The 18,206-nt window shown below is 43.6% G+C and overlaps 1 protein-coding gene across 3 annotated transcripts in view; it reads right to left on the bottom strand.

The window, feature by feature from the left end:
* The window catches only part of MRAS (muscle RAS oncogene homolog), a 44,113-nt gene extending 28,034 nt beyond the window's left edge, over window positions 1–16,079 (bottom strand). Inside the window, exon 1 of one of the 3 annotated variants that reach the window (XM_083574773.1) lies at window positions 15,922–16,079. The gene's annotated coding sequence lies outside the window, so the exon portion shown is untranslated. Of the gene's footprint in view, window positions 1–581; window positions 605–15,921 lie in introns of those variants that run through there. The other 2 variants (XM_083574775.1, XM_083574774.1) reach the window with 2 other exon arrangements.
* Window positions 16,080–18,206: the final 2,127 nt, after the last annotated feature.

Here is an 18,206-nt window from a genome sequence, read left to right on the forward strand (position 1 = left end):
ACAGCCAGGTCACCACCTTGACAGCCAGGCTGACAGCCAGAGCACCTGCCTTGTACACAGAAAAATCCCAGGTTCAGTCCCCTACATCTGGGCTGGGAATGTCCCCTATCTGAAATGCTGGGGAGTTGTTGCCAGTCAGTATGGACGGTACTGAGTTAGATGGACCAGTGGTCTGATTTGGTCTAAAGCAGCATACCCAACTCCTAAGCAAACCTACTATCCTCAGGTGTGCTACTTGCTAATCCTACCAGTGTGGAAAACAAACTCAACTCCTAGTCCAGTCAGCTTCTAAACTTGGAATGGGGCAGCCAAATGTTTTGGGCCAACCAAAACAATACTCTTCACATCAAAAGGTCCTAATCTTTGGTTCCTTTAGGACCAGCATGTGGAACTGTTTCAACAATTGTGCACACATGAAGGTGTATAAAGGACATCCACTTCTCCTCCCACTCTAAAACTGCATATATTCAATTTTTTGTGCTTCAACAGACTTCTAAACTTCAAGAACACAGCTAAGATCTGCCTCCAGAGGTTTATTTTCTCCCGGCCTTAATGGATCTCGACAGTATAATGTATTTTACCTTGACCACCAACCCAAGAAGGCCCACTCTTGACATTTTCTTGACAAGCTCCTGGATAGAAAATCCTCTCTGCTGAAAAAAAAAGCACAAAAGGAAACAGAGACGCGTGCCACTGCTTTTAAAACAGAGTTCCTTTAAAACAAACACATGAAATTATACAAAACCTCCTTGGGGGATGATTAAGAAAGGAATTGCTCTTGGCCTACCACAACATGTTTTCATTTAGCCACTAGTCACATTCAGCAGTTTTTGTACCTCCAAGTATTCACTGTCAAACCAAGTGAACAACATTATCTACACATTTATTTTAACCAATGGAAATAAAAACACAATTTTATATTTGTGGAAGGACTCCAGTCCCTGCAGGCTGATTGTGAAAATTATATAGTAAACAAGTGAAGGAAAAGAAAAGGATCCAAAGTTACTAGGGGTGGAGGAGAAATTCAAAAAGTTGAATTTTCCAACACAATAAGCAAACTGAAACGGACATCCCTTCTCCAAAGTTTGAAATGCACTTCTCCAGGCAAGTAATGTGTACAAAACTGTGTGTAGAAGGGTAGAGCATGCATAAACACACATATATTGGTGGAAAGAATATACGGAAATGCATTGTATTAGTGGGAATTGTTTTGTAAAATTGCGTACATTAGGCAAAACTGCATACAAAAATGTGTATGTCAGGAACGAATTCTCAACAAAATGCTGATGAATTTTCATAAGGACTTTTGAAAAATCACAAACTGATTTGGAAACATGGAGAACTGAACTTAAGGTTGGAAAAACCGGGAGAAATGGAAATTGACATCTATGCCCATCCCTAACTTAAACCCAAGGTACAGTAAAAGGCATTCCATAACACAACATGGACCTTTAGTGACTAAGGAGGAAACTGCATTTCCCTGTAATAGAAGATACACCATTTACGTATATATTTTGAAGACAAAAGTGTGAAAAGGGGAATTGCTTGTGCAAGTACTTTTCAACCCTTCTTGTAACATGATAGTTACAAGAGGTGTAATGACAGGGCAGTGTAGCGATTACAGCAAAGAGACTTGGGACACCAGGGTTCAGGTCCCCACTCTGTCATAAGGTGACACTGGGCCAGATGCTATCCCAGTTTATCCTACCTCACAGGTTGTTGTATGGATTAAATGGATGGGTGCTGGAGGAAGAACCATGGATGATGATGGTATATATATCACCCTAAGCTCCTTGGAGGAATGTTGGGCTCTAAGTGTAGTAACCCAATTAAAAACAGCTCAGTTTTATTTAATTCAATCTTATTAGTTCATTTAATTCCTTTCATCTTTATTGGATTGGAAGTTAAGCTGTTATTTTGCTGGCATGTAAAAGACACATTTGGCACACAGGAACTAGGAAGCGGTATGCACTGTGTATACATCTTACAAATATGGACTCATCAATATGAGGGAAATGACCCACAAAACAAAGAGAACCCAAGTGAACACAACCACACTGTGAGTGGCAAGTGTTTGGCAAAGCCATAAGAACTTGGAAAAACAGAGGCAAATTTTTCTCAAAGCCATGCACTATAGAAGATTTAGCTTGCTTTTGATCTGGAGGAAAGCCCAAAAAATTGAATGCTGATGGTTGCAGCTATCACACAGGTTCTAGCGTTCAACTCCATCTCAACCATTTAAAGGCATTATTCCCACATTAAGTTTTGTGATGCAGTAATATCTCATGGGGACCTTAACCCACATAAGAAGTGAACATCTGAACGTTCTAAAGTAACATCCTAGCGAATTCCTAAAGAAAATGGGGGTTTAAATATTCCTCGGAAATTTGGGACAATAGCTTGTTGATAGTCACGGCAAAATATTTTAGCAACCAGAGCTGTCCCTTGAGTAGTGTGCAATTTATATCCCTGCTGAAATTGAGATGGAGTGGGGAGGTCTGACCAAAACAACCGGCACATGCAGTTTTTTAAAATATGGAATGGGATAGGGTTGCTCTGCCACATGTTTGTAAAACATCCCCATTTTGCTTTCATTATCCAATCTCTTAAAAAATAGGTCAATAATGGTCTGGCAGGCGCATTAGCTAGGGAACAAAAGCAGACAGAAACTGCTCTGTTATTTAATAATTCAAATCCCAAATGCTTAATTAAAAACAGTTTTGCTAGATGGGGAAAAAAGTGAGTAAGAAACCACATCTTCCTTCATGGGCTCCGCTGACTGGCATAAAAGAGTTGCCTCCCTCTTTTTACAACACAACACAGAGCATGATTTGGGGAGAGGGAATGTGGGGGGCCTCTCAGGGAAAATAAGAGTGTAATAAAATACTCCTCACTTGGTATTCTTGTGGCACCTTTCTGCAACCTTAGTTTATACTTCAGACAACACAGTGCCAAGTTAAATTCACAGCCAGAATAGCATAAGCTGTAAAGACCTTCAGTAGAATAATTCTAGGATGATGATTAATGTAAATTGCTTCTCCACCAGCCCCCACCCTATTTTTCCTGTGGAGAATATAAATTTGAACAGGATTACTGCTGCTTTGTTGCCTATTTGCACCATTCTTTCAGGTAGCTTGGAAAACGGCCAATGTCTGGGGTCTGCCATGCTGCCTTCTATGCAATATGCTGCTCATTAATAAGTTTGGCTTATTGACAGTAGACAACAGCACCTAAAATTATATACTATATAGACATTCATGGAACAGTCTCTCAAGAGTGCACATTTCACAGAAGAGTTGTGTGGCCAATAGCACATAAGTGGTTTCCTGGGGGATCAGAGGGAAAGGTCTATGCAGCCCAGATGTCTCTGGGAAGACCACAGATGGGAAATGAGGGCAATAGCACTCTCCTCCTTTCCAGAAACTGCTTTTGACTGTTTATGAGTTGTGTTCTACTGCATTGTTTTCTTATTCTGTAGCCTACTCTGGGAAGTTCTGGTGAAAGGTATGAGTTGGAAGGTTGGCTGAAAAAAAGAGAAGGTGCTGGTACTCCTAGCTTGATAAAAGTGACATGAATGCTAGAACTAAACAGCTACCACAGGCAGCAAAGACACACTCACACGCAAGGTGATGAACATCAACAAAAAGAAAGCACTGAGTTTGGAAGGATGAGTTTGGGAAGACAACTGGCTGGACACTGTGAGAACAGGATGCTGGCTTGATCCAGTAGGGCTCTTCTAATATTCTAGGGTAGATTACTGAAATGTGTTATATGTAGGGCTGCCTCTGAAGATGGTTCAGAAACTTCAACTAGGACAGAATTCGGCAGCCAGGTTGCTCACTGGGTCAAGACAGTTTGAGCATATTACATCAATCCTGGCCCAATTGCAATGGCTGCCAGTTAGTTTCCGGGCCCAATTCAAAGTGCTGGTTTTGACCTGAGCTTAAATGGCTCAGGACCGCAATACCTCAAGGACCACCTCTCCCCATATGAACCTACTCAGGCCCTGAGATCATCCTCGGAGGCCCTTCTTTGTGTGCCTCCTCCACATGAAGTCCAGAGGGTGGCAGTGGCTCTCCATTTGTGGAACGGTCTCCTCAGGGAGGTTCACCTATAGATTATAGACCTTTAGGCACAAGGAAAAAATGTTGCTCTTCAACCAGACCTTTGGATGATTGGCATCCAATGCCCGTTTAAATATGTTGTGAGGGAGGGGAATTATTGATTTGCTGTTGCTTTTATTTTTCCTATGTATTTTGTGGGTTTTATATTGCAGTTTTATGTTGTGAACCGCCCTGAGATCCGCGGATGAAGGGCAGTACACAAATTTAATGAATAATAATAATAATAATGCATTTTCATTACTGGGAGGAGACAATGCACACCAAGTCAAAGTTCCTTCCTCCTGTCATGTAAGGCTTAGAGGATGCTCGACTTGGGAAGACAGACAAGAACATTATTGTATCTCCTAAACAAGAACAGCAAGAAGAAACTTCCGAGTCCATCTAGTGACTAACTTAGCAGCACTTTCAGCGCCCCTCCCCATTCTAGCATCCATGGGTGCACTTGGACCTCTTGAAAGAAGCACGAAAAGGTTTTTGAACTGGTCTTCCACCAGGTACCATTTCTGAGCTGAATCTGGCAGTGACATTATAACACAGCCTTTCGGAATAGCTATAGTATAGATTAGAGCTAAGTATTGCAAGAAATGAAAGGGGATGGTTGTTTTAATTGGAATGGGGGTGGGGGTGAGGGGAAGAGAAGAGGCATTTTAAAGTCAGATCTATTTTCCACAGAGAAAAAAAAATCTCCACTTTTCTCTATGTCTTTTTTTAAAACAGCCTGGAACATGAACATATTTGAAATGCAGACTCCCACATAAGTATGCCATCTGTGAAGAATTTGCAGCAAATCCCACCCCCATCCTGCCACAGTTTGATGGGGAGGGCAGGGAGAAATTGTATTACAATGTTGTATTGAGTTACACCGCAACTATTAGGATTTTTTTTTTAAAAAAAACAAACCCAGACCTCTCAGGGTTTCAAGCCTGGATATCAGGGAATGTTGAATAGTTCAGCTGCAGCTGAACTCTGTGGGCATCCCAAGGCAGGAAAAGGAAAGGAGGTTGCAGATTCATGCTGCATGTTGCTGCATACAGAGCACCTTGCTCAAATTTGGGAGCCACATCCTTACGGACACGGGAGCATGTCCAGAGGAAGGCCAGGCCAGTGTTCTGGAAACAGTTGAATGAGGAATGGTTGAAAGAGTTGGGTGTGCTTAGCCAGGAGATGTGACAACAGTCTTCAAATATCTGATCTGCTGTAATGGAGAAGATGGAACAGACTTAAGATGTTGTAGAGCAGGGGTCAGCAACCTTTTTCAGCAAGGTCTGTCCCTCAGACCTTGTGGGGGGCAGGACTATATTTTGAAAAAATAATAATGAACAAATTCCTATGCCCCACAAATAACCCAGAGATGGATTTTAAATAAAAGGACATATTCTACTCATGTAAAAACACACTGATTCCCCGACCGTCTGCGGGCCGGATTTAGAAGGCGATTGGGCCGGATCCAGGCCCCGGGCCTTATTTTGCCTACCCATGTTGTAGAAAGCAGGACTGCACTGGCTACCAATTAGTTTCTGGGCCGAATTCAAGTACTGGTTTTGACCTATAAAGTCTTAAATGGCTCAGGACCACAGTACCTCAAGGACCGCCTCTTTCCATATGAACTTACTTGGACCCTGAGATCATCTTCTGAGGCCCTCATTCACGTGCCTCCTCCTTGAGAGGTCCGGAGGGTGGCAACACAAGAACGGGCCTTCTCTGTAGTGGCTCCCTGTCTGTGGAATGCTGTCTCCAGAGAAGTTCATGTGGCACCTTCAGGCGCCAGGCAAAAACATTCCTTTTTAACCAGGCCTTTGGTTGATCTGGTTGACATCCTATTCCTTTTTAAAATGTGGGTTTTTTGGGGGGGATGTTATTGGGTTGTTGTTTTTATTTTGATTATATATATTGTAGGTTTTATTGTTGATCTTTTCTGTGAACTGTCCTGAGACCTCTGGGTATAAGCGGAATATAAATTCAATATAATAATAATAATAATAATAATAATAATAATAATAATAATAATAGGAAAACAGACTTCATCTAAACATCAGGAGAAAATTTCTAATGGTAAAAACTGTTAGAGAGTGGGGCAGACTGCTCAGTGAGTGGCAGGCTCCACGTTACTGGAGTACTAAAGCAAAGGCAGACAACCATCTGCTAGGGAAGCTCTGATTCCATCCTGCAATGCAGATCCTGCACTGTGTGAGGGGCAGATTTGGACTAGATGACCACCGAGGTCCCTTCCAACTCAATGATTCTAAGGAGCTGAATAGGGAAAAGCAGAGCTTGCTGGAACAGGCAAGTGGTCCATCAAGTCCAGCATCCTGTTCTCACAGTGGCTGATGAGATGTCTGTGAGAAGCCTGCAATCTGCACAACAGCACGTTGCCCACCTGAGATTCCCAGCAACTGGTATTCAGAGACATTATACCTCTGACAGTGCAGGTAAAACATAGCTATCATGGCCAGTAGCTGCTGGTAATATCAGAGGTAGCAACTCTGCCAGTCATATTTAGGAACGCAATGTGTCCAGCTTAGAAGGCCTCAACTGTTATGCTGCCTTCCACAAAACAGGCAGCATAGATGGGTCACAAATAGGTAAGACTCCAAGTAGGGTTGCCATACATCTGGGAATTCCTGGACATGTCCTCTTTTGGGGGTCCTACATGCATATTTGGAGGAAATTTTACATTTTAAAGCAAATGCCCTGGACTTTGGGTTTTCCATTTTTTTTGTTTGTGTGTGCATGGGTGGTTTGGGTTCAGGCTCTGGCAACCCGGGCTCTGGCAGTGATTGCCCTAAAAAAGCTCAACAACTTTTTGTGTCCGCATTTTTACCTCTTGAAATATGGTCCTGGATATGATGGTCTTTCTGCAAGAGTCCGTTGCAGATACTTCGGAAGAAAAACACAGAACATATTTTGCATGATTGATCTTTCCCCCCTCCTCTCCCATTGCCTGCCAGATTTCCACACCAAGTCTAAACTGCCGCAACAAATGCTGTCCCAAAACCCATCCCGCTTTTGCCCGCTCTCTTATCTCCTGCTTTTGCACAAGTTCTGTTTCAAATTGGGACTCAGTCCCTCGTGTTCTTTACTTTCTCAGCATTTCACAGGAGTCTGGCCTCTTTGATCTTTAAAGCAATAGTTCTGAGTGATGTTTCCTTAACCTTTCAAGTTCCTTCTCAAGCTTGTGGATAATATGATCCCCTTGTAGCCTTGAAAGTGAATTACTTATCAGATTTGCCTTACACACACACACACACACACACACACACACACACGTGTTATTATAACACAGATTAGAAAAACACTTTCACTTACCCTTCTTCTCTTATTATTTCCACAGCTCATACCAATCTTCAGAAATCAAGTACAAATACATTGGATTCCAAAACTCTGCACAAGGAAAACTCAGCTGTTCTTTTTTTTCTTTTCCTTTTTTCACATTTAGATTTCCACAGAGTTGTGTCACACCGAAATGTCACAAATGACTGTTTTAAGTAACTGAAAGGGCATTCACGCGGAGGCAGCTTGCCATTTTTACACAGAATCATCTACCCTTCTCAAGCGCCTCCAGTCTGCAAACCTGTGTAAGCCCCACTGAACACCATTGTGGAGCAGATCCTGCACTTTGCTGGCATGACATATTACTATCAGTGTTGCTGCAGGGATCTCAGATAACAGGGATGGGAAATACTTGTGTCTGAAATGTTGGAAAGCTGGATTTGTTATACTGGACTGTGGGAAGTATGTGTCTGGCTGGTATGTGGAAACTCCTGCCTTGGGATGGAGAGTTGGCCAGATGACATCTTGGGTTCCTTCTAGCCTTGCAATATACCTATGGTCCATCCAGCCTATGACCAACTCAGAGGAAGACTCTAGAGTCTAAGAAACTGCTTTCTATATGTTGCCATATAAGTGAAAGACAAACAGGATGGTGCTGGATCAGTTTGGGATTTGGGTCTGATCCAGCAGTGAACTCCTCAAGTACAGACAGAATTTGAATTTTGAAAAATGAAACAATTATAAATAAGGAGAAGGGCTTTATTGTATTTGGTACTATGGTATGGTATTTTAAGATGCAGTAAGGTAAAGGTAAAGGGACCCCTGACCATTAGGTCCAGTCGTGACCGACTCTGGGGTTGCGGCGCTCATCTCGCTTTATTGGCCGAGGAATCCGGCGTAGAGCTTCCGGGTCATGTGGCCAGCATGACTAAGCCACTTCTGGCGAACCAGAGCTGCACACGGAAACACCATTTACCTTCCCGCCAGAGCAGAACCTATTTATCTACTTGCACTTTAATGTGCTTTCAAACTGCTAGGTTGGCAGGAGCAGGGACCGAGTAATGGGAACTCACCCTGTCGTGGGGATTCAAACCACCGACCTTCTGATCGGCAAGCCCTAGGCTCTGTGGTTTAACCCACAGTGCCATCCGCGTCCCTAAAGATGCAGTAGTCCCTTCCTGTTTTCACAGATGCCCCAAATGGAAAACAGCAAGCAGCACCTGAGAACAATAGCATGATTTCCAGCAACTGGTGTTCAGAAGGATTTCACCTCCAGCCGTGGAAGCAGAGCACAGTCTCCAGAATGGCTAGCAGCCATTGACAGACTTATCCTCCATGATTTTGTCTCGTCTTTTTTTTTTTTTTTATAAAACCATCCAAACTGGAGGTCATCACTGCCTCCTGTGGAAGTGAGTTCCATATTTTAACTACAACACCAGAGAACTCAGAATAATGAGTTGATCGTATTATTAATAGATATCCCCTTTGATATATGGTGCGTGATGGATGCTTTTAACTGAATTCTTCTTCTTGCATAACATATATAGATGGAAAATAATTATGCACACACACACATACTTGCCTGCCTCAATTCTATTTGCAAGAACTCAGGTAGGGGGTGATCACATGGCTGAGCACCTCATTCCCCACCTACCCCCCCCCCATTCAGCCATCAACACACCCAATAATGACTTATTTGTTCCACACGGAATAGCACGAAGTTTCCGAGGCACACACAGCGCAGTTCTTGCTCCATGCAGTCCTAGCCTCCTGTTGCTGCATCTTCTGCTAGGAAGCACACGCGAGGCTCTGTGCCAGTTACGAGCGTGATTCATCATCTCCATGCTCTCCACTTACATCACGATGCACCGCTGCCAATTAAAAGCACAAGCCTGCGTATGGCCGGGGCTGGAATCCAGCTGCTTGGGCAGACGGAACCCATCAGGTTTGATTTTTTTCATGTCTCTCTGGTGTCTCTTTGGCAGCCCCACCCTCACACTGTTAACATTTCTCAGGCCGATAAAGGCAGAAAAAGCAAAAAGCAAAACCCCTTTGCTGTTTCAGATTGCGGATCAGTTGTTCATCCATCCCCTTTCACTTTCTTGGGATGTTCCACCCAGTTTAAGAATCTCTCTCTGTCTCTCTCTCGTAAGGAAAAAAGGGGAAAGGCGTTTTATTTTATGCAATGTTCACTTCCTCTGTAAAACTGTGAGTAAGTGAAATCAGCCCGCAAGTCTGCTAGTAAACAGAAATTGGGTTTCACATCCTTCCTGGACAAATAAAGTCGTGAGTGTGTGTGTGGTCACCAAAGCTATTCTTGATATGATAAGAATGACAAGATCTCACTCTGAAACAGATTACACGGAAGTTCAATCAGAGTCATTATTACTTAAGGTCAAACTACATGTAGCTTGCCTTTTTATAGTTTATAGCCTGCACACAGAGCAGATTGGGATGCATGGCACTGGGGTAGGGGGCTTTAACCCTTTGCCCCCCTCTCCCTGTCCTGTAATCCCAAATACAGCCCTCCCTTATGCCTGCTACTTGCAATGAGAGGAAAACTGTGCAGAGTTATCCCTCTTTGGGGAAAGGGACATAGGCTAGCAGGCAGAGGAGGACTTGGAGCGTAAGCAGAATTGAGGGACGAAGCTTGTCTTGATGGGGTAGGGCCTACCTTGATCAGGCAGGGGTGATCAAATCACATAGTCAAGAAACCCAGTCCATAGCTATAGAGCTTTGTTCCAACTAAGCAAGCATAGGGTTGCTTTGTGAACCTAGTAATACAAGACTCCCATCTTCTTTCTATAGGCTGCATGATAACCTCTGACCTTGCTGTTAAGAGTATGAGTCAGTAGGTCGGAACCCAGATCTGAGGGAGTGAACTTCCTTCTGTTCCTCTCCATTTTTATGGTTATAATAAATGCAGCTCCACCAGCAAAAGTCACACCAATCCAAAGCTGAAGACACAACCCTCTTTGTCTAGACATAGCAAAACCGACAACTCTTGTGTGCTTTAGCAGAATTGAAAAATAAAATACCCAAAGCTAGGAGACAGGCAAATTAGTAATATCTAAAGAATATGAGGGCAAGATTCACCTAACCAGCCCCATCAGCAAAAGCCCTGTGCAATGACCTCTACTTGCATCATGGGGCTTTCCTCCCCCCTGCAATTGGCCCTGGGGGCAGCGGTTGGGAGAAGCCCAGAAGAGCACATTGGAGGAGGGGGGGCATTGTTCCGTCTGGCAAGCTGGAATGCTTCTGCAGGCATGAACGATTGGAACAGTGTGAAGTTGAATTCTACCTTCAGTATTTAGAACACCCACAAAGTATATATTTCATAAGCTCCTATCTGTATTTTCCAAAATTTAAGAATAGTTGGCAGGCCACCCCTTCAGCAGGCAGAGTGTGGATTACTATAGCCAGGCTCTGTCCAAGAATGGCCATAGCTGGCAAACCACTGGGCACCCAGGGTCAAAGCAGAATCTAAAGTGCTCCTGAACTACATATGGGTGTGTGTGTGGGGTGTGTGTGTGCGCGCGCGCAACCATGTTTAGAGCTGGGCTACCTAATTCCCAGACCAGAGAAGCACCTAGCCACAGCATCTCCATCTTGTTGAGATTCAGCTTCAGCTTATAGGTCCTCATCCACTCCATTACAATGGTCTGGCACCTCCCCGGTCTCAACTCCGGGCTGATGAATATGACCCCCTATAATAGGGGGTGGCAACTTTTTGTGCGTGTACCCATGGTAACTATTCATTAGTTGCCTGACTCATTAGTCCCAAGCAGAAGCTGCAGTTGTAGAGCACACCTTATTCCATACTGAGAGTTCTGGCAGCCAGAAGTATTTCACTGCCGTGGGCAAATTGGACTTCTTTGCCAGTTAACTTTTCCCTTGCTAATTTCTCTTAATTGCATCCATCCTAAAACCCAGCCCCACACAAATGGATTTTTGCAGCCATTTAAAATGTCCATCGATTTCCAGCAAATGTTATGGGAAGATTCAGTTTCAGGGTCAGGACCTTTCATGTTGTATTGAATATATTTAGGGTATAAATGCTTCTTTTTGATGCTGGCAGAGTCCCCCTAACACTACACATCCATTTTTTTTAATTATTATTATCAAGGGACTGATTCCTAATAGGGAAATATGTTTCATTAATGCATTTTTAAAAATTAAAATACTTCTATACCACTTTCACAGCAATTCAGAGGTCTTTAAAAAACTGAATTAAAACTGAAAATACAACATCACTACATAATTTCTTAAAGAACTATAGAAAACAGTTTTTTAAAAAATTAAAAAATCCAGAGCTAAATGGATGAGGAGGGTCTTACACCACCTCCAAACAGATGGGAAGAATTCACAGAAAGGCAGGATGGAAATATTTAGAGCAAAGAGTTGTCCTAACTTCAGGGAAGAAGATCCATAGTTTGTAAGCATCCAACAAGATCTGGAGGTTCACAGGGTCCCCACCCCTGCGGGAGGAGATCAGGAGACCTCATTTGGCAAGTGGGCTCATATCTTAATCTGAAACATTTTGTCCAACTGGTTTGGTGGGGCAGTGCAATAGATCTTAGAAGATTACAAACTTGATTACAGCTTTTGGCATAGCACAATGAACAATAAAAGGTGGCAACATGCAGAATGCAAGCTGCCAAAAAGGAAAACATAAAAGCACACACCATACAATACTACGAAGGCATAAATGCCTGTGAAAACAAGAAAGCTAATAGCTATATAAGTCATGAATCTCACTAGGAGGTCTTGCTTAAGAATAACCTATCATGCAAGAATGTTCCAATGATAAAGGGGTGTGTGTGGGGGGCGGGAGTAATAGGAACACAGGAAGCTTGGAACAGAAAGACTCAAGTGAGGCATATGGTCCTATTTAACTTTTAGGGAGATCAGGGCAGCCCATGGAAGGTTATCCTCATTCATCCAGCAACCCAGTGAGTTGTTAGGCTAGGACACAGTAAATGGGCCAAGGCTGTCCAAGGAGTTTAGTGCAGCCTTTCGCGACCACCAGGTATTTTGGACTACAACTCCCATCAGTCCCAGGAAGCATGGCCAATGATTAAGGATGATGGGAGTTGTAGTCCAAAACATTGGGAGGACCCAGGTTAGTGAAATACTGTATGGCTTAGTGGCTGAATCAGCAGTTGAACGCAGTCAAGCACTCTATTCACTACAGCACGCTTGACTTGATTGTCACACACTGCATTCACAATGGATTCCTTCATACATCTCTTGTCTTTGGGGAAAATGAACCATCTATTTAGTTGTATCAATCGACTCTTCACCAAGACTTGATATTCTGTGTGCATGTGTGAGGCATCTTGGCTGTGAGTCCTGGAAGACCTGCTCCTTGCCTTGCAGGCCTTTTCCCACCTGGCCTGGGATGGCAGAGCCCTGAGTGACTCCAATGACAAAAACAGAGGCTGTTGCACTCTTGTTGGTTTTTTGTATCTTTATTTTAGATCTTGTTGTGAGTTATGTGGAAATTATTCAGTTTGGCTGCGTATTTTTGATGTTTGGTTTACTGATTATGACTGCTTTTGTTATGTTGCAGTTATTATTATTATTCTCATGTTGTAAGCCACCCTGAACATGGATAAACTGTGGAAACGTGGCATACAAACAACTTGATATATGTATCTTCTGATCCTCCAGTGTGTTAAAGTCTTTGTGTTTTATTTATTGAAAATACTTATACCCACATTCCTCTCAATGGATACTAAGTTAACAAATAAGGCAACCATACAACAGAGTGACTAAATGTAGCTACAGCAAATTAAGGCAGCTAAAATCTGCCAATCGCAGAGTAGGTTAAAGAATCCGGACTGAATACTCAGAGCAAACAAATATGTCTTAAAACCTTGGACTAAATCAGTGTTGGCTCAAGTTGCTCCACTTAGTGAAGGGCATTCCACATCACTGCAGAGAAAACTCTCCCCACCACAAAATAATACTTTTACTTTCTTGTGAAAGTGATGTAGACTCCTAGACAAAAAACAACAACACAAAAACCCAGCCACAAACAGGCAATGCATTTAAAATTATGAATAAGCCTTGGTTTAAAAGTTCATTTACTTATACTATGCCATTCTTCCAAATCCATTCCTTCACTTTACAACAGTCGCGTGAGAAAGATTAATCTAAAACAAGGGTAAGCAACATGGTGCCCTCCAGATGTTGCTGATAGCAACTTCTATCATTCCCAACTATTGGCCATGCTAGCTGATGGGAGTGGAGCTCACACCTGGAGGGTACCAGTGGCTACTGTGGAACTAAGGATAGTGACTGGTCCAAGAACTGTCTGCTAGTTTAATGAGGTGGCTATAGTTCCTCCCATCCATCTCCTCTCTCGTCTTTTCACCAGCCCTCCTCCCCTGTCTGCACAAAAGGAAACATGCTTGCAAACCTTCTATATCTCTTCTATATTCCACCATGCATCAGAGACATTCACGCAAGGCACAAATACGAGTTTCAAAAGTGCCTTTTAGTCCTGTGACAAAATAGGCTAGCAATAATTTGCATTCTGAACTGATCCAACTGAGAATATGGAAGCAGTGAATCCGTGCAGAAACATGGCATGTGGTCCATGGGGGTGCAGGGAGGGCAGCTGCCCCCCTAAATCATGTAAATAAATAAAAAATTCTCTCGCAGATAACTCGGTTCTGCCCCCCCCAAAAAAAATCCTGGCTATGCCCATGATGTGGCGTATGTAGTCATACAGTTTCCCCTCTTACAGGCTCAAGTTTGCAGCTCCACTTGCAATGTGGCTGAAGCGTTGTCGTGACAAAGGGGTGATGGTTTCCATGCACGCCACTGCAGGAGACGCAAATGCATAGAATAGGCATAACACATTGTGCTAATTCCCCCCCGCCCCCCACGTACAAGTCATATTTGTGCAGGAAAATCACGTGTAAAGAAGCTCTAAATGTTGCAAGCTGGATGTGTGGCAATGCTGTCACATGGCTACATGCCAAAGAGTCAAGTCACATGCAACTTTTTGAGAGAAGCAGTTCATCACAAGGTTATTTTACCTCATCCATTTCACATTTTGACCCTCAGAGGGATAACCATATTAGTCTATTACTTTGTGCATGACACAAAAAAAGTAGCTCCTTAAAAAGGCTGAAAAGTTTACTGTGACAAAAGCTTCTGAGGATGAGAGTCCATTCCATCTGATGCACTGAAAAACTATTCTTTTCTTGTTTTGACATTGTCAAGCACAGATACACCCTCTGAACTATTAATAATGACCAGTATCAGTTTCTTTCTTAAGGCTGCAATCCTATGCATACTTTCCTGAGAATAAGACTGACAGGGGCTTGCTTTAAGAGCAGAAGAACAGAGGCTTCGGCTGTAAACTCCTACAAGAAATTGGGCAGAGATGGGGTAATCCACTTTCCAACTATTCATATTTCACTTAGCCAAGTCCACAGTGCCAGATTCTGGACAAACCCAACACTACACAACACAGAATCAATCTGTTACTTATATGAATTGGCTTAACTACTGACTGGGTTTTTCTGCATGAAATCTGTTTCATACCTAGCTAGAGACCAGATTTTCAGTCAGGACATTAGATTCTGTATGCTAGTTGTTCTTTGTGTACACAAAAAAAGCTTCGTTGAGGCTGCAACCCTAGAACCACTTACTTGGGAGCAAGTCCCATTGAACAAAGTGAGACTTATTTCTGAGTAAATGTGCATGCTACTGTGGTATAAGCTTGCTATTCATTCATTTCCTTCATCTTCCCCTGCTGTGAAGCAGCTTTTTGTTTTTGTTTCCAGCTCTTTATTATGTACCTTTCAGGCCAACAGCTTCAGTTCTGAGGCTTTAGGTTTTTTGAGCCAATGATCTTTTAGAAAAGAGAGGTGTATGCATTTTTCCTTTTAAAAAAAAGTATATTCTTGAAAGGAATCTCCAAAAGCAGCCAGAGAAGAGTCCAAGCATAAAGGTCAGGCATGTGAAATATACTATGATCAACTGAGGCTGCAGTTCTGTATAAATTTAGCTTGGAAACAAACCGCACTTAGTACAATGGGACATGCTTCTGAGTAAACACAGAACCGACGCGGGGGGGGGGGGGCGGGCATTCCTAAGTATGCTGCATAAATTATTATTGCTCACAAATAACTGTACTGTACTGCTAAACAGTTACCAAAAAAGAGGCTTCTCCCTATATCGCCCAACAAATTAGGTCATCCGAACAGAACTATATTTAGTCATTTAAAGAGCAGAAAATAGTTTGCAGGAAAGAGGCGAACTACACAGGCAAAGTTCTTCACTGGCACCTCTTCGAAGGGGTAGAATTATAACTCTGGCCAGGCTAGTTAATACGAAGAGAGATCTACATTTCTGGAAATGAGAGATCTGCAAGTTACAGAGATCTGCAGCGTTTGACAATCGCAAGCTTTGATAGCAGAACTCTGCTCAAGATTCACATGCATCGCCTCTCGGTGGGCGAAAACAAAACAAAAAAGATTGCGCTTTATGCAGCCCAGAAGTCACTCACCGTCAGCACCCGGCTTGGCCCAAGCCTCGCCCGTCCCAGGACAAGCCGCTCTCTGGCTCCAGTTGGCGCTTCTTTCTCTTCAAAGTAAATCCATCCCTTTGGAAAAGCACTCCGAGGAGAAGATGGTCATGAAACCGCCCCCTCCCCGTCAGTCACGCCTTCTCCTGCCCCCTCCCCGTTTGCGACCAATCAGCCCAGCTCTACCCTCTTAAAGCTACAGCGACCTCCCTGTGGGGTTCTTTAAAGGCCGACCGGGACGATTACAAATAGAATCGGCTCAAACGCGCGCGGGAAGGCGGCGGGGAGGGATGAAAGCGATTGGCAGGCTTTATTTTCCTGAACGGGTTTGTTTAAGACTGACAGAGACGGAGACAGTCTTTTTGGCATCGGGGTCAGCAAGAGCGGACCCACCTCCTTCAGGAAAATGGTTCGGTCCTTCCCCAGTTCCCTCCATGAATTGGCTTTTAAGGTGGACTTACAAGGTGCAGGCGTTTGGGGGGCAGCGGCGGCACCTTAAGGGGGCATTAGACGCGCTGCTCCTTCAATCCTTTGGGATCCCTGGCCGTTTGCACGTGGGCTTGCTGGAGGGATCGTCCAGCAACGGTTGAGAAGGGAGGGGCGGCGGTTTTATTCCGCAAATAAAGCCAAGCTAGCGCTTCCCTAGCCGTCATCGGTGCCAAAGAACGGCACGCGCCGCTCCCAACTCTGCGCATTCCAGATCCCTGCCCTGTGTACGCGCTGCTATTTGATCCTGGCCACCCTTCGCTCCATCTTTTTTTTTTCCTTAATGGGAGAAAAAGATCCATTCCGCCCACTTACGCTTCTAGCCTTTAGTGCATCGTTGTTGCGGGCTAGCATTGCGCGTCAGGACTCCAGAAGAGCCGTGTCGGGTCCCACCTAGTCAGTGCAGCATCCTGTTCTCACACCTGGCCGGCCAGATGCCGCTGGAAAGCCCAAGACACTTGGCAGGGCCCAGCACCTGGTATTCAGAAGTATTCTGCCTCTGCCTCTGAGAGTGGAGAGGGGACATAGCCCTTGCACTAAAAAACAAGAAAGCCATAGATACTGCTATGTGCTGAAAGCAGTGCTGGATTTATGTATAAGCTAAACAAGCTATAGCTTAGGGCCCCACTATCTTGGGGCTCCCCCCAAAAAAATTAGAGGAAAAAAACACCTGGATGTACATTTCCAAAATATAAGATAAAAAACAAATAAAACTTATATACGGCAACAGTGTTTTGTGTTGTGTAGGCTCCTATGATGTACATATTTTGTTATGTGCAAATAGCTTTAGATACCTATTAAGTCCGTAAATTACCATATAGCATATATTCAACACAAAAAAGTGACAATTTGTTGTTGACAAAGGACAGCTGGACATCCAAAGGGCCCCATTACCTTATTACCTCTCCAAACCTAAATCCGGCCCTGGCTGACAGCAGCTGAAACAATAAACTGAGAAGGTACCTGGTTTAAAAAACCGTTTCTGCCACATTATCATTAGGTGGCCTAACTAGGCCAGGAATTCTCAGCCTCAGCGACCCCCCCGCAAAGCATTAATACTACTAGATCTATTACAGAGGCCAGCTCATGAGTGGCTTCTACTTATGATGGCTATGTAGTATCTCCAGAACCATTATCAGTTGTTGGGGGGGGGGGTCACAAGATGGAGAAGCCAGTTGTGCTCATGTCCTCCTTGTTGGCTAGTTGAAACCAGGGTTAGGATTGCATCCTTCATCTGGATTTACGATGTCTAGTTACTGGTTTTTTTTTAGTTTTTTTTAGAAAAACACCAGATTTTCCATGGAAAAAGTAAATCCAGCTTTAAATGAGAAAATATTGTCATAGGATCGAGGAACTGCTGAACTGGTTAAGCTAGTTTCTTTGTCAAATTGATGGCCAGTTAAATATCCTTATCTCTGTAACTGGAGGTATGGCCTTGTTGTTATAGAGATTAACAGGAGATGCTCCCAGGAGGAGTGGGGTGGGCCTTTTCCTACCTCACCTGGATGGATGCCTTACCACCCTAGGAAGGAGAGCCATAGCCAGGAGGGTTAGCGTATGTGGCTGAGTTTTGCTGATGCTGGGAGCTCAAAGCTGACTTTCTTTGTGGGCTGAAACCAAAGCTATGGTTTGTGGGGCACCCCAGGAACTTAATGGAGAGGTGAGATCTGTTGGAGTGTTAATGCAGTCACACACTCACACATAAAATTTTTATTTAAGTTTTTGGGGGTTTCAAAAGCACATGCATTGTCTATTTTCAAGTCATAGTATCTTTCCTACAA

The sequence above is a fragment of the Podarcis filfolensis genome (genome assembly GCF_964270895.1).
Source record: "Podarcis filfolensis genome assembly, chromosome: 1".
Taxonomy (NCBI): domain Eukaryota; kingdom Metazoa; phylum Chordata; class Lepidosauria; order Squamata; family Lacertidae; genus Podarcis; species Podarcis filfolensis.